Source organism: Mixophyes fleayi, chromosome 4, assembly GCF_038048845.1.
Source record: "Mixophyes fleayi isolate aMixFle1 chromosome 4, aMixFle1.hap1, whole genome shotgun sequence".
Classification (NCBI taxonomy): domain Eukaryota; kingdom Metazoa; phylum Chordata; class Amphibia; order Anura; family Limnodynastidae; genus Mixophyes; species Mixophyes fleayi.
The window spans coordinates 172,871,838-172,887,541 of NC_134405.1; the positions used below are offsets into that span (position 1 = coordinate 172,871,838).

A 15,704-nucleotide genomic window follows, 5' to 3' on the forward strand; every position below is an offset into this window, starting at 1 on the left:
TGAGTTTATATGTTCTCGCCGTGTTTGCGTGGGTTTCCTCTGGGTGCTCCGGTTTGGTCCCACACTCCAAAAACATACTAGTAGGTTAATTGGCTGCTCTTAAATTGACCCTAGTCTCTGTGTGTATGTGTATGTGTATGTGTATGTGTATGTGTTAGGGAATTTACACTGTAAGCTCCAATGGGGCAGGGACTGATGTGAGTAAATTCTCTGTACAGTGCTGCAAAATTAATGGCCCTATATAAATAGCTTATGATGATGAAGAATTCATATTTTTGATATGTTTCAAAACAGTGGTAGTATCCTTGCAACTTGAAGCATGCTAAATTATCCAAAATTAAAATAATACACTTTGTAAATGCTTATCCCTACTTGTATATATTTACTTTTATTTGTTTAATGTACTTATAAGCATGTGTATGTGACCTTTTCACCAGGAGGATTTTTTTTTTTTGTTGTTGATGTTTTTTTAATCACATGTTCTGTTCCACTTGTTAGCACAGTTCATTTTTACCTTGGATAATCCATGAAACTGTCTATGAAAATTCAAATGGTTATAGAGATCATTGATCTCCATGACCACTGTAAGTAAACTGCATTGCTCATTTTAACTTGTCGGTAGAGAAATGGGCAGAAAATGCAGCATGTATGTAAGTAAACATGGGAACAGCACTTCGACTTGGTGTCACATGGTAGCTATGGAAAGTATTTCCAACTTGGAAAATAATTTCCTGAAGGATGGCATCACAGCACCCTTTTTTGGCATATTCAATTAGGTTTCCGGTCCGCGGGAACGGGCCGCAAAGTCAGTTCACTGTACCGCAATAACATGGATTTTTGTGCGCACCCCATAGGGTTGCATAGGAAAATCTGCGTTATTGCGGTACCGTAATACCGCGCAGTTTCCACGGTAACGCCTAATATCACAATGAAAGGACCATGAGCTTTCCACTATCTAAATCATTCAGGGGCTTCCAGCTTTCCTCCATTCCCATCATGCTACCTTGTCTGTCACATGCAGCCATGGCCATACTCACTTGGCTGGATGGGTCACTTACTTCCACAGTATAGGCGCACACATCTTCTGAAATAGTGTGAACATCCTGATGATCTAATTGGCTATACAATTATGGGGACACAGATATGTAGGAGGTTATAATTCATAAAAGAAGAAGGCTTGACGCTAGTCAAGTGCACCTTAACAATTGTAAATCTCTACAACTGCAGATGCTTCATGTTTATATCAACCATTTTTGCTACAGCTGTTGCTTTTAACAAAAAGTTTATGATGCATTCTCATGTATATGAATTCTCAAGGATGAATTGCTTCAGAATGTATGTAAGGAGGTGTTGAAATTCTTTATAGAAAATGCATTTCCAGTTTATGTTCAGTGTTCACCTTTCTTTGACTTCTGATGATTACACTTTGTGTCGAAATGTCACATTTTGTGTTAATGGAAAAGGGCAAGCTGCCCTTGAGTTTGGATTTGCATGGAAACACCTTTTTTCTTTGTTTCCAATTCTTATTTCATTGGCGGTCTATTCATTGCTTAGCAACTAATGAGAACTACTGCTGCTTACTCCCTAATCATCTCTTAAGTAGGGTAGAGGCCTACTCCTGAGAGTGCTTGCAGTTTTTGCCTTTTACTCCCTCATTTGACAGATAATGAAAATGTTCTTAATGATCCTAGAGCAGTTGGATCTCTGTTGGAAGACTTTAGAGTTGTTAATTGAAATAAGAAGTTCAGCTGAGATGTGATTAGAGAATTGATATTCCATGTTAAATAGACCATTTAATTAATGTGGTAAATAAGTTTGTCTTAACTACTTTGCCAGCAACTTGCATTGTAGGACCCAAGTGACTGTTAATGCAGTAGCATCTGTGTCAAGATCATAGGTGAACACAAATACGTATTTATCTTCTCAGCAAATACAAGAGGGGGTTACACTGTTAGATATTTCTCAGTGATTTCTTCTTTTTCCATTTGCTCCTACTATTCTTTTTTTTATAAGTGCATTATCTATGATTAAAACACAGCTTCTGCATCAGTTTCTACATGTAAATAAGTTATGTCATGCCTCAATTTTTTTGTTGTTGTTACATCTCTGTATGTAATAATTTATAGATTTGTGGCATTTAATGGATGCAATGTTAACTTTTTAGGTCATAATATCTTATTTTTTTGTTTCTAAAAAGAAATAATGATGATTTGACAATGCTGGGTTAAAAAAAAAAAATCTTCATTTGGAATATGATTGTTGTGTTTTCTATATATCTGAATCAGATGTGTAATAAATGTAACACCAACACATTTGTTGTGTTCCCTGCTTTGTTAGGTTTATTTAATTCCCTTTGATCTTAACACTTCTGGTTTTATTTCTTAAATTCCAACCCTGAGCTTTGTCTTCTTTTACCTTCACCACTCCAGTTTATTTCTTTACTATGTCATTTATTTTCTGTTATGCAATAATTCCCTTCTAACTTTTTTTAAACCAGTTTTCTCTTTTCTCTGCCATCTACTGAACCATGGGGGTATAGAGGCTGCTTTAGGACATGGGCACTTTAAATAATTTTAATAGTTAAATGCTCCTCCCTCTTAAACCTCAATATCCTGCAGAGAAATCAGTTTTTCAGACTGCACTCAGGACAACAAGGTGTTTTTTTGTGTTGGGCTGCCTCAGCATTATTTTATTTTGGATTTCAATTTACTGTTGAGGTGGAGATCTACAGCAGTCTCACTGCGCTATCTGTAAACCAGAGCGGGTTGAGGATGTGCGGAAATAGGTACCAACTGCCACAATCCTACCCCCGATGTGGCATGTCTTCGGGGGTCCCCCTTCACTTCCGACGTAAGTTCTAGCTGGGAGCCCTGTGCTGCCACCGCACCATCCGGTAGGTGGAGCAGCACCAGACAGCATCAGGAGAGCGGCAGGGTAAGTCCTCCTTCTCGGCACTGGTGAAAGGGATGTTAAAAATGCGTTCATCTTCAGGTGGGGCCTGGAGCCTGCAAGGCAAACCTTATATTTATATCGAGATTGTAGAGGATCACAGAGCGGGTGAGATCGTTTCTCATCCCATTTCCATATCCAAACGGAGCTGCACATGCAGTAATTACGAGGAGTTATCCTATTCCCCACAATAATACTTTGTTATAAGGATCCAGGACTGGACATTTAAAAGATGATCACTAGCAACATTAATATATAATTTAAAAGCGATTTTGTGTTTATTGTAGAATATTTAATGCAGTCCCTGATTTCTTTCTTATATGGTTACATATTTTTATATGTGAGGTCTGCACAAATCTCAGAGGACAGCAGCTGATTCTTTGCTAAGTAGACATTAATTCAGTATACATTAGAGCCCAAGGGTATTAATCCACCTTTTGTTTTCTCGCCCTATACCAGTGTTCCAACACATAAATAGAATGGAAACTTTTCAATTTTGCACCCCTCCCACCCCTAAATGATATCAGATGTGTAGGAAATTACTGCTAGATAGTGTGGGGTTGCATTAGGATTATGTGTTCTATTTCTGCACAAATTCTGGTGAGTTTAAATTTGTCTATTGATATCTGGTTCACTTTTCCATATTGTGTACTCTGTATCTGTCTTGGTTTCTTTTCCCTAACTCATGTAAAATAAACAGGGGTCTAGGGTGGCTGGGCTTTAGCTGTGTCCTATACTTGTGTAAAAATATCAGGCTGTGGCCCAGTGGATGGACAGACAGGGATGCCTTTTGTAAGAGGCCGTCTGTCTCACATGCTGGCTGGGGTCACCTTATGTTTGGTAGATCCGGATTGGGCTACAGCACTAGCACAGTCTAATTCTATGTTTACACAGCTCGCATCCCCTTGCTATAGACAAAGGTATCTGTACATTAATTGCTTTCACTGAATCTTCAGCCAGTTACCCCATGCTTCTATTAGCAATGCCACAAGACGTGCTGGTTTAAGCACGGATAAATCTGTACAGATCTTTTAAATGTTTCCTTCTCCTTAGAGAAGATTCTTAGGAACTCCTCACTAAGTTGTGGAACAATCGGTTCTGTCTTTGTCCGGTCCTGGAGAGTGTTGGATTCGGAGTCCTCCTCCCAATAAGAGGGTGAGGTAACAAAACTTTCTGACATAAAGGATTCCTTGTGTTTCGACAAGGACTCTACACGATGGCATAGGATGGATTATTTAGTGCAGATAGTTCACCAGGTTTAACACATCTAGGTCAGAGGGTAGTCAGAATCTTGCAGGACGCTGTTTTAAAAGGAAGAAAAATCAGTTGCAAGCTACGGACCAAACCTGTACATAAGTTTCATGTAACATACAGATTACAGACCTTTTATCCCTTACCAGAGTAGGTATCAAGAATAATTAAACCTAGGGTGGATACCCCTATAGCATGACAGTCGTAAGTCCACCTCTGTTCTTATCCACGAATATCATAGATATATTTTAGCCTCGGATTGGGTAAACAACTCCACGGCAAAGTGGCCAGAGCAACTCTTAGAAGGTTTGCAGTCTGGTAGGCATAGGTCTGTAATGGCGACCTTGGCATTACACATACAGGAGGTGTATGGATTTCTGGGGACACAGCTCTGGATGCTGCTCAAATCGGAACCAGAATTTCAGTTTTGATGGTCTCAGTTTGCTGAGTCCTCTGGCTCAATTCTTGGGAGGCAGACGCAGAGTCAAAAAGACTCTAGAGTCTTTGTCTTTTCCGGTGATGTCTATTTGGGTTTGAATTGGATAAGATTATTTGCCAGGAGATGGATGGAAAGAGTTTTTTTCCTACTAGTATATCCGCCAAGAGCATAGGACTCTTAGATTCTGTCCTTTTGCGATAAAGGTGTAAAGGTCAGGAAATGTGACGACAGTTCCCGGAGCACAGCAGAGAGGTAAGCAGGCTTGTTCCACTAAGAAGCCAACAGCCAAGTCCTTAGAAAAACAGCATGACCGATATTTACCCACCGACATATGCTTTATTGTCTGCTGCCTTATAGGGTTCAGTGGTTCAATTCCACTTCAGTATCCTGGGTAAGGGGATACATTGACCTCCTTCCTTTTTATTACTTTGTCTCCTGGTGGACCAGATTAAATGTCATGCAACTATCCAATCACACATTACTTACAGCAGGTGTGATTTTTTTTCCCACAGTGTTAGTAGAACACAGCACGAGGAGTTAATTTCCAAAAACTTGTTTTTAGTTCAGGAGTCAAATGGTTCCTTTCAACAAAAAGATCCTAAGGACACTCAGCGATCATGTTTAGGTGGACATACTCAAATTAATAGGGTGTCTACTGACTCTGAGATGGGCACTGCTCCTCTGGAGGCTGAAACAGTAGCATTAACAGGGGCAGTCCCCTTGCCATATGAAATTGGACAATTGGAACAGACGCCAGGCTCTAGTGCTGTTACCAGGTCTGTGTCTGTGTCTGTCTGTGGTCCCCAGGGAAGCAAAGCTTTGGATTAAATGTTCTACAATTGAGAACAGTGCTAAACGGTCTACTTTAGGATCACCTTCTGTCACAGGAAAATACCATACAGATTCAACACTGCAGTGATATACATAAACATTAGAAAGGCAATCCCTTGAAATTGCCTTTCCACTTCCACTTGGCATCCACTTCCTAAACGGGAAGCAGACCAGGTACAGTTTTAGCAACAGACTTGGTGAAGATGGTTGTAGCAGACATTCGCACAGCTGGTTTTAATGCTTTTTACAAGACTAAGGACCCAAGTCCATTTTGGGTGTAGAGTGCTGGGCACTACAACTTTGTGAGCGCACCCACCTGAAGGGAGTACCTTTGGTACGTCCCCATGATCGAGTGTTCCCCAGTGGATGACAGATGGAAAAGAATTTAACTTATGTATAAAAATCCCATTTTTTATTCCATGGCGTGGACTCTGAGCACCCACCCAATTATGCTCTAGTTCTCCTGTTTTACCAAAGTGAAATGTGTTTTCGCTGTTATTGTTTTTGTTTGTTTCTGTCCATTGGGGCTTGGTTAATAAAATAGCTGATTTCCCTGCAGGATAGGGAGGTATAAGAGAGAGTATTTAATTGTTAGTATTATATCAAGTTCCCATGTCCTAAAGGTACATCTATACCACATGGTCCAGTGTTCCCCATGGACTAAGAGTAAAGGATTTGATGAAAGTATACAAATCCAATTTTTTTAATTTTTTTTAAGTAGTATTTCACTATCTTTCTGTGCAAAACATCCCTTTCTAATATCCCGGGATTTTGATTTTTAGCTGGGTTTCCTTTTTTTTCATAATTTTCCCAAATTTCCATATATGAGCCTGTACAACATGGCTGTTATAAAATGCCATTTAAAAGCAAAGCTTAAAGCTTGTACTTTGTCCTTTATCACAGCATTCAAAGCATGTTCTCAAAGCTTGTCGCCAGCATAGTGCATTAAGTACCTATCATTAATAGTTGTGAATACTGACGGCAACATTGCAATTGGTAAGAAGCAAAGCAACTCCTTAATGCCATTTGCATCTTTAATTTTTCGTGCTTTCATGATTTAAAATCATTCAGTAGGCTTTGCGATCTCTAGTGGATTGCCTGATTTGATGTATGAATATGAGCCCTTAAATTCTATTGTGCTCATAACATTTTCTTTTTTTTTTTTAAACTCTTTATTTGAAGAGGAAACGGCATGAGAGATACAATCCACACAATAAATAAGTAACTATGAATTCACAAAATGCTTCCTTCTATTTTTATGTTTTGAAAAAGCAGGGGTGGGGGTGGGGAGGGACAGAGAAGTCAGATAGTGGAAAGAGGCATAGGTGGCGCAGGGGGCATGGGAATTGGGACAGGCGCAACGAGCGAAGAGATTATTGGCAAAGAAAATGGAGTTAGGCAGTAAGACTATGGGATATCGTCTTCCGCCTTTGGGATTAAACAGCACTGCATGCAACCTGGATAATTCGGAGGCGGCCTGTGGTCTAAGTCCATGTAACGGGGGGGTGAGGTGGATATGCAGCTATGACTTTCTTGGAGATACCATGGAGTCCATATCTTGTTCATTTTGTGTGTTATCATGGAGATAATATGTGATACTTTCCATGCTTGTGATATGCCATACATCATTCTGCAGAGCCTGCATGGAAAGACGATTAGGGTTTTTTCAGTGATTGGCTATCAGGAATCTAACTTTTGTCAGTATTTGAAAAATTAACTTGTTAGGGGAGGCGCTCTCATCAGGTAGGTTGCAAGAAAGAAGGAATAACCAGGGGTCCTTAGTCACCTGTTGTTCATGAGCTTGAGGACTATAATCCATAAGGGATCTAAGCGTGGGCAAGTCTACCAAACATGGAGCATTGCGCCCCACTGACCACACTCCCACCAACAACTTGGAGGGGATGTAGAAAATATTCTGTATCGCTTGTCAGGTGTATAGTGCCACCTGTAGTACAGTTTGTATACTATGCCCAGAATATTTTGTGCATTAAAGGAACATTAGCCTCACGAAATCAACCAGGTAGTTAGTAATAAGCTGCATTAACTATTTGTGAATGCAGAATTAACACTCAATAAGCAATCAAAAAAAATTGGGAACCTTTCACTGCTGGAATGAGCAGTCATAAACCAATGAAATTAGTGCTCTATTCCACACACATGATATTAATTTGTAATATTTGTATCACTTATTTGCCAACTACAATAGCAATGTGATGATTTTTAGGACATCAAATCTAATTCATTTTTTTTTACCAGTCCTTGAAACCACTTTTACAATACATTATCTCCTCTTTCATCAAATACCAGTTTTCCCAATGACCGATAATGTAAACTACAAATAGTAAGAAGATCATGACAATCCTTAACAATTTAATGTCACAAATTCATGGGAAAGATAGCTGGGTGCAGTACAAACTAATAGAAAGCACCCCACACTATCACTGATGAATAGTGCAGGCTTTATCTTTGACTTAATTTATGGTAGACAGTTAGCATTCACTTTAACTGTAGGAGAAGGATAGAATGCCTTCTCATCTTTGTTCTTCATTGTATGTGTGTCTGCACTGTAGAACAACTCTTTGCCCTACCTCTCGCTTAATCATCTTCTCACAAATATAAAAACATTAGAAATGTGGAAAATGTCAGGTTGGTACTGAGGAGTGTGTACACACTAAGGACATGGTTGTTGTGAAGATCTACTCGAATAATGTTTCAATTCAGCTACTGCACCCACAGTTGAAATTTGGTGATGTTCACAGCCACCTTGGTGACAGCAGCTGCCACCACAACTCCTGCAAACATGGGGAGAAAGTGTCCTGGGTCCAGCAGCAAGCATGATGCCAAGAAAAAATACCAGGAGCACAGCTACTCCAAGCTGTCAGATCACCACAGGAGCACCAATACAGCACAAGAGTTATAGCCTTTTCTAGAACCAAAAGAGGAAGAAAGCTCAGTTGAAATAATTGGTGAAGGACAGTCATGGTTTCCAGCAGCTGTCTTGACATGTATACAGTTATTGTTTAATCTTTCATGTGTGGACCTTCCACTGTCTCTCTTCATTCCAAACCACAGGTAGCTGCACAGAAATACCAGTTGCCAATGGCTGCTTTAATATTTGTGTCAGACAGTGCTTCTTCTTTACACTAGCCACACACACTTTTCCCACCACCTGCTACAGTTTTTATTCCACTACCTTATGCTCTTGGATTGTAAGCTCATTGGGCAGGACCACCTTTGCCTTAAGATTCATGTCATTGTATGTTATTTGTATCACAGTTCCCTCAATGTACTGTACGGAAATTATCCCTTAACTGTTTATTAAATTGCTGTTATCTATTTCACTATGTATTCAATTTAGATTTTGTGCCTATGATATTTTTTACTTATACAAGTGATGAGGACAATTGTTATGGTTTTTACCTATTTTAACTTAAGTCTTTACACATTTTGCACATGTGTATTTTTGTTTTTTTTTATTTGTGATCTAGTTTTTAATATTTTCTATGTAGATTATGAAATAGTGTGGTGCTTTTTTTTTTAAACTTAAACAGAGGGTGCAGTCTATTATTTGTATTGGTGCTCTCAACATTACACTCACTCCTTTGTCTGTTCCATCTCTCCTCCCCCAATTTTGACACTGATAGTGACATGTATAGTTCTATATCATCGGCAGAATTATAATATTTGAAACCAGATAAATTAATCAATTGACCAAGCTGGAGTATGTAAATTGAACACATAAACATTGTTTGGCTGGATGTTGTCTCCTGATCAAATTTTGACTGGAGTTGGCTGTCTTTTTGGGTTTTATTGGTGGCCCATACATGCTGTGATTTGTGGTTTCTTTGTGCTAAAATGGATTAATTGACATGACAATCGTAGTATAGACACCATTAGAAATACTGTAGAAATTCTGGACTGCTTTAAAGGAGACTACATAACAATTAGTTGTATTTCTGCATGTTTGAACTTGGCGGTAAATATATTGCATATGAGTGAGGAATTCAGGATCTGAATTATTGATGTTATTAGGGAAGTGAGGGATAGGGAGGGGGGGTGTAGAGTGGAGTGATTTATTTCACTATAGTTAGAAGAATGGTGTTAAGTATACATATGAGCTGCTTCAGTGGATGAAGTTCAACAGAGAGCACAGAGGGCATGTTGCTTGAGTCCTCTTTCTATTTCAAATCTGTAAAAGCCTGCAGGGAGGTGAAGTCTTAAAGGGTTGGTGGTAGGCAGTTTCATTTAGTAATTTGAAGTCTGTAAATAAGTTACATGACTTGGAGTTCATTTTGGTAAAGTTGTGTTATTTGCCTATATTGAGTGCAGATTTATAGTAGCATAGAATATATTTTTGATAATGGGGGATGGAGGAGTAAGCAGTCACTTTAATCGCTTCTAAAAGCTCTACAAAACCAAATGATCTATTGTTAATGTAATAATCTAGCTAATAGACCTTTTTTAACACTCCCCATAGTTTGGGTAATGTTTCATATTCATTCCCCTTTATAGTTCTCCACTTCAAAGCCATACAATTTGGGGGAAATTGCCCTTTTGTCTTTATTGATGCCAATATTTCATAATCTCAAGTAAAAGCGCATATTCATACATATTCAATCACAAGAGATCAGAGTCCACAGGACCCTCAGGTGGGATAACAAGAAAATGTTGTCCTCCATTTGAACATTCGTTTTAACTAAGTATCCCCCACGTTATTTGCACGTGCATACCACAACTGTTCTATTCTTGTGGAGTGATGTACAATTAAAAACTTATTTATAAGATTGATAAATAGTTCATTAGCATAATACTTATTCTAAGTGTTGAAGTATTCTAATAACAACATGTTACAGTTGTACTATGCAAGGACAATAGCTTCTAGAAACAACCTTGGCTTTAAGTGTTTACAGGCTCGGTAGATAAATGCTTTAGGCTCTCTCTCTCTTTACGATGTCAGATCATTTCAATTTGTGATATTGTTTGTTTAAACTCAGACATATGGTCTCCTGTCTAATATATTTGCTTTGAAGCTGGGCATGATTTTTTAGCTTATGAAATGAATAGATTTCAGCATTCACTTAATTATTGTTTCATTTTGACACATGATCTTATGAATGCTCTGAATTATAAGTAGCAAATTAAACGGCTTCAGTCAGTGCATTCTCTTTTCCCATTAAATTTTTAAATTAAGCTGTAAGTAACATTCTTATTTGTGGTGAAAATGACACATTATTTTCTTTGTGTAGCTCTGATTTTAGTTATTTAATCCATATGATTTGCCCAATGATTATTCATGCAATGCACCATTATCCTTTTTCAGGTTACCATATTTTTTTATTAACAGTTATTTATATAGCTCCTACATATTACAATGCGCTTTTCAGAGATATTTAATAATTAATTTCAGTCCCTGCCCCAGTGGAGCTTACAATCTATAAACACACATACTCACACATGTTAATTTTGTCAGAAACTATTAACCTAGCAGTATGTCTTTGCAGTGATATGCGGGTAAATGTTCTTATAAACCTAAAATATAATTTATGGTTTTGTGTCAGTGGTACACTATCTATCTAAAAACATACTGCATCATTACTACTTGTTATTCTTTCAATAGCTTCCATGACTTACATTTATTAACATTTTTCCCACTATCATAATTTTTCCATGTTATAGTGCAACTATTTATTAAATTCTCCATAAAAGGTAAGGGAGCATAACTCTGCATACATGTACATAATTAGAAATGAACAGCCCCAAATGTATTAGGGCCCATTTACCAGGTCCAGAATGACAATTTATGATCTGGTTGGCAAATGGAATTGTGACACACATGGCATACCAATTGTTGTCCTGCCATAATACAGTTTATAGTAAAGCTATGCTACCATCTACCAAATTATAACAACATTCACTGTCTGTGTATATACTATACCGATCAGCCGCAACTTTCAAGCCACTGGCTAGTGAGGTTAATAACATTGATTATCTTGTTACAATGTCACCTGTTGATAGGTTTGATATATTAGGCAGCAAGTGAGCAGTCAGCTCTTGAGGTTGATGTGTTGGAAGCAGGAAAAATGACAAGCGTAAGGATCTGAGTGACTTTGGCAAATTGTGATGGCTAGACAACTGGGTCAAAACATCTCCAAAACGGCTGGTCTTGTGTGGTGCTCTAGTATGCACTGGTTAGTACCTACCAAATGTGGTGTAAGGAAAGACAACCAGTGAACTCGTGACCGGGTCATGGGCGCACAAAGCTCATTGATGCGTTTGGGAAGCGGAAGATTGCCTGTCTGGTCCAATCCCACAGAAGAGCTACTGTAGCACAACGTTCAGAAAAAGTTAATGCTGGCTATGATAGAAAGGCGTCAGAAAACACAGTGCGTTGCAGCTTGCTGTGTAGTCGCAGACCGATTAGAGTGCCAATGCTGACCCCTGTCACCCATCATCATCAACATTTATTTATATAATACCAACAAATTCCATAGTGCTTTACATTTTGGAATAAACACAGTAATAAAACAATATTGGGTAATACAGATGTAGAGTGTTAAGAGGACCCTACAATCTATAGGACAATGGGAGTTTAATACATGAGGGCAAGAGCTACATATTGCATTTTGGTCCAGCCAGAATGCAAAGGTGAAAGTGCTTATTGGGCTATATGATCCAATCACACAGCAATGTTGGTCAGTGGGTCAGAGGGTGGTTGTGTGAACTGTGCAAAGGGTGGTAATAGGGTATACTAGGGAGGTTAAGAAGTTGTTTGAGGAATATTGAAAGCCTGCCTGAAAAAGTTGGTTTTCAGAGAACGCGTGAAGTTTTGAAGACAAGAGGAAAGTCTTATTGTGCAAGGGAAGACATTCCACAAAGTGGGTGCAGCCTCAAAAAACTCCTGTAACTGGGAATGGGAGCAGGGAATGAGAGTAGATGAGAGACAACGGAGGTGTCTAGTTAACTTGTATGTAGGTGCAATTTTGTTGATGGCCTTGTATGTTAGTAGATATACAGTTCCCTGAAGAGCTTTGTGACTTTCAACTATACCTGCTGTTATTGTTAAGTGGAAACCTCTAAGAGCAACAACAGCTCAGCTGTGAAGCGGTGGGCCACACAAGCTCATACAAGGGCAAGCGCATACATGTAAAAATTGTTTTTCCTCATATGAAACACTCCCTATCAAGTTCCAAACTGCCTCTGAAAGAGACGTCTGTGCAAAAACTGTTCATCGGGAGTTAATGGATTGGTTTTCCATAGTTGAGCAGCCACCCTTACAACCCTCAGATCAGCATGCACAGTGGCAAACTTTGACTGCAGTGGTGTAAAGCACACCACCATTGGACTCTGGAGCAAAACGCAAACTTTGGCGTGATGACTCACGCTTCCTCATCTTTCAGACTGATGAGCGAACGATATACAGTATAGATACGTGTGTGTGTATATATACATATATATATATATACATATATATATATATATATATATATATATATATATATCTCAAACCATTTTCCAGTCATGTGTTCTGATTCATTAATACACTTAAATATCAAATAAATTACTATGGTTACAGCTCTATGCAGCAATTTTTTGGGGGATAAAACACCAGGGCCCTTCTGCACACCTAGCTAGGGGAAGAAGATGGATAACTTATTCAGTAGGTGGTATTGAAGCTTTAATTCAGGGATACAAATCTAGACTAACTTTGCTAATAGAATGGCACTTAGATGGCGCTGTCACTACTTACAGACTTGGGCTAAAGGAACATAGGTTGTCAGAGAAACAAACAGAGACAGATACACAGGCTGATGATACATGGAAGAAAATAACTTTTTTTTATAGAGCTGGTCAGCAATGAGTGTTGCTGGCTAGATTGCTGCAGAAAAAGGCTGTGTCAAGTTCAGCCGATTCTCAGCTGGACAGGCTGCTTCCCCTCTGGCTGTATTATACATTGTATTATTGTGTCTTTATGAGTAGTGCAACTTGTATTTCATTATGAAAATTCACATAATTTAATCTAGAGACTTTGATTTATAACTGTGTATTAGAAATAAAGTGCGGTTAGATCTGTAGTTTTTGTACTTTCAAAATACGTTTACCATGTTAAAGTATGCATTTTAAAGCTAGGGTCTCTAAGCAGTGTTATTCAGGACATATTTTGTGTGACTATTTTAGACTTGTCTACTTTTACTTGGAATGTCTGCTGGACATTCTAGGAGGGCAGGCCTTTTTCTCAAATGGGGGCCCTGAATGATGGGATTTGTAGAACATTGTGCCATTTTGTCCCTGCAGCATGATTAAGCGATTGCTACCAAAATGATGTTTTTCACAGCACCATGTCCAACTTGATCTTCCATGTGGGATCAAACCGAGGGGAGAATTTAAAAGTTGCCAAGTTATATATACCAGGCTGAATGTTTCATAAGAATTTATGTGTGAGGGAAACTGTCTTAAAAGAACTTGAAGGTGCAATATGACTTGTAAATTATACTTTAGAAATACAATTTACAAATAATATTTTTCTTGTTCTTAAATGTCCACATTTTTTGTCACAATTCTGATAGCATTTTTATTACCTCTCTTTGTCTCTCATGAAAATGTTTATCCCATGGTACAATGTAATAACATCAAAGAAGGTTGCAAGAACTGGGGGTAGATTTACTAACCTGCAGTTAGAAAAAGTGGAGATGTTGCCTATCATATTCTAGTTATCATTTATTTAGTACATTCTACAAAATTACAACTATAATTTTATTGGTTGCTATAGGTAACATCTCCACTTTTTCAAACCTGCAGTTTAGTAAATATACCACCTAGTGTTTGGTTTTAAATGCAAACACTAATGTGGAAACGTTTGCTTGTTTGAAACCATAATGAGAGAGATTTCACTTGTTAGTAAATAACTCCATGTCAGTGTGCTTCAACCAATAGAAGAAAACACGCACAAAACCAAGGGTGCAATTAAGTCACTCAAAATAGGGCAGGAGGTGTCAGTGGTAGAGGCTCAACACCAGTGCCAGATCCTGGGATCCTTTGCCTGCTATGACTCCAGACAGTCTATGCGACATTGTCAGATTTAAAATCTACTTTATAATATTGAGTATTTTTGCATTTCAACTTAATTAGGAGGTTGTTAATATATTTGCAAAATATTAATGGCATGGGAATTACATACTGATATGTAATTGTTATAAAGTGGATCTTAAAGTAAAAAAGAAAACATGCAGCAGTTTTAAACAAACAAGATCCTGAGTGACTTTAAATTTGTTTTGATTAATAAAATAAATCTGGAATAAGTAGTAGAATTTTGTCTAATGTTAATGGGGATACCATAATACGCTTTAGCATACAGTGGTGAAAGATTGAAATGCTCCTAGAGTCATAATTAGTGTAACATTGGCAAGGGAAGCAAATGCTCAGGGTCTTTCGGGACCTAGAGGAGCAATAATGCATACAATTTACTATTAGATGAATCTCAGTGATGCAGTTCTTCTCTAACACATTCCAATTATTAGAGTGTAAATTAAAGTTTGAATGACAGTAAAGGAAAGAAAAACTACCACAGTTATCATGTTGATAAATTAGAGTCCTATAAAGCAATTGTAGTTACTTCCCTTCTTTGCATCTAATTTGAAGATTTTTTTCCCCTCGTGCACTTTGAATGAAATGTGCATGGTTGTATTCCTTTATTAAATTGAATTAATATAGTGTTTTTCTGTATAGAATTAATTGTTATATTTTTATGGGTAATTCAGACAGTAATCAATCACATCAGTTCAGTGCTAAACACTATTTGCTGTACATCTGAATGGGACAAATGCTTTAAACATTGTAGTATTGTGTCTCTGAGTAGTGCAACTTGTATTGCATTATAAAAATGCACACAAATAATATATAGGGTAAATTCAATTGGCTGCGTTACTGCCAAAAGTAACGTGGCGTGCACACTATTACATTACCAATATTACGGTAATAGTGCACGTAATTACCGTTCGTATGGTAATTTCAACTCCGGGTTTTTCTCGTGGTTCCCTGACCCGCGAGCAGAAAGCAGGGTTAAAATGACACTATTAACGGTAATAGGTTTAGTGCTGTGTTACTCTGGGGGGGAATTGAATTCCACCCATACACTGTAATTTTGATTTATAACTGTATAGTAGGAATGAAGTGCAGTTTAGATCTGTAGTGTTTGCACTTTAAAAATATGTGTACCATGTTCAGTTGTAAGGTTTTA

At 38.0% G+C, this 15,704-nt stretch overlaps 1 protein-coding gene across 6 annotated transcripts in view; it reads left to right on the forward strand.

Annotated features, from left to right (window-relative positions):
• The window catches only part of TBC1D22A (TBC1 domain family member 22A), a 470,079-nt gene that overhangs the window by 159,843 nt on the left and 294,532 nt on the right, over positions 1 to 15,704 (forward strand). The window lies entirely within an intron of this gene.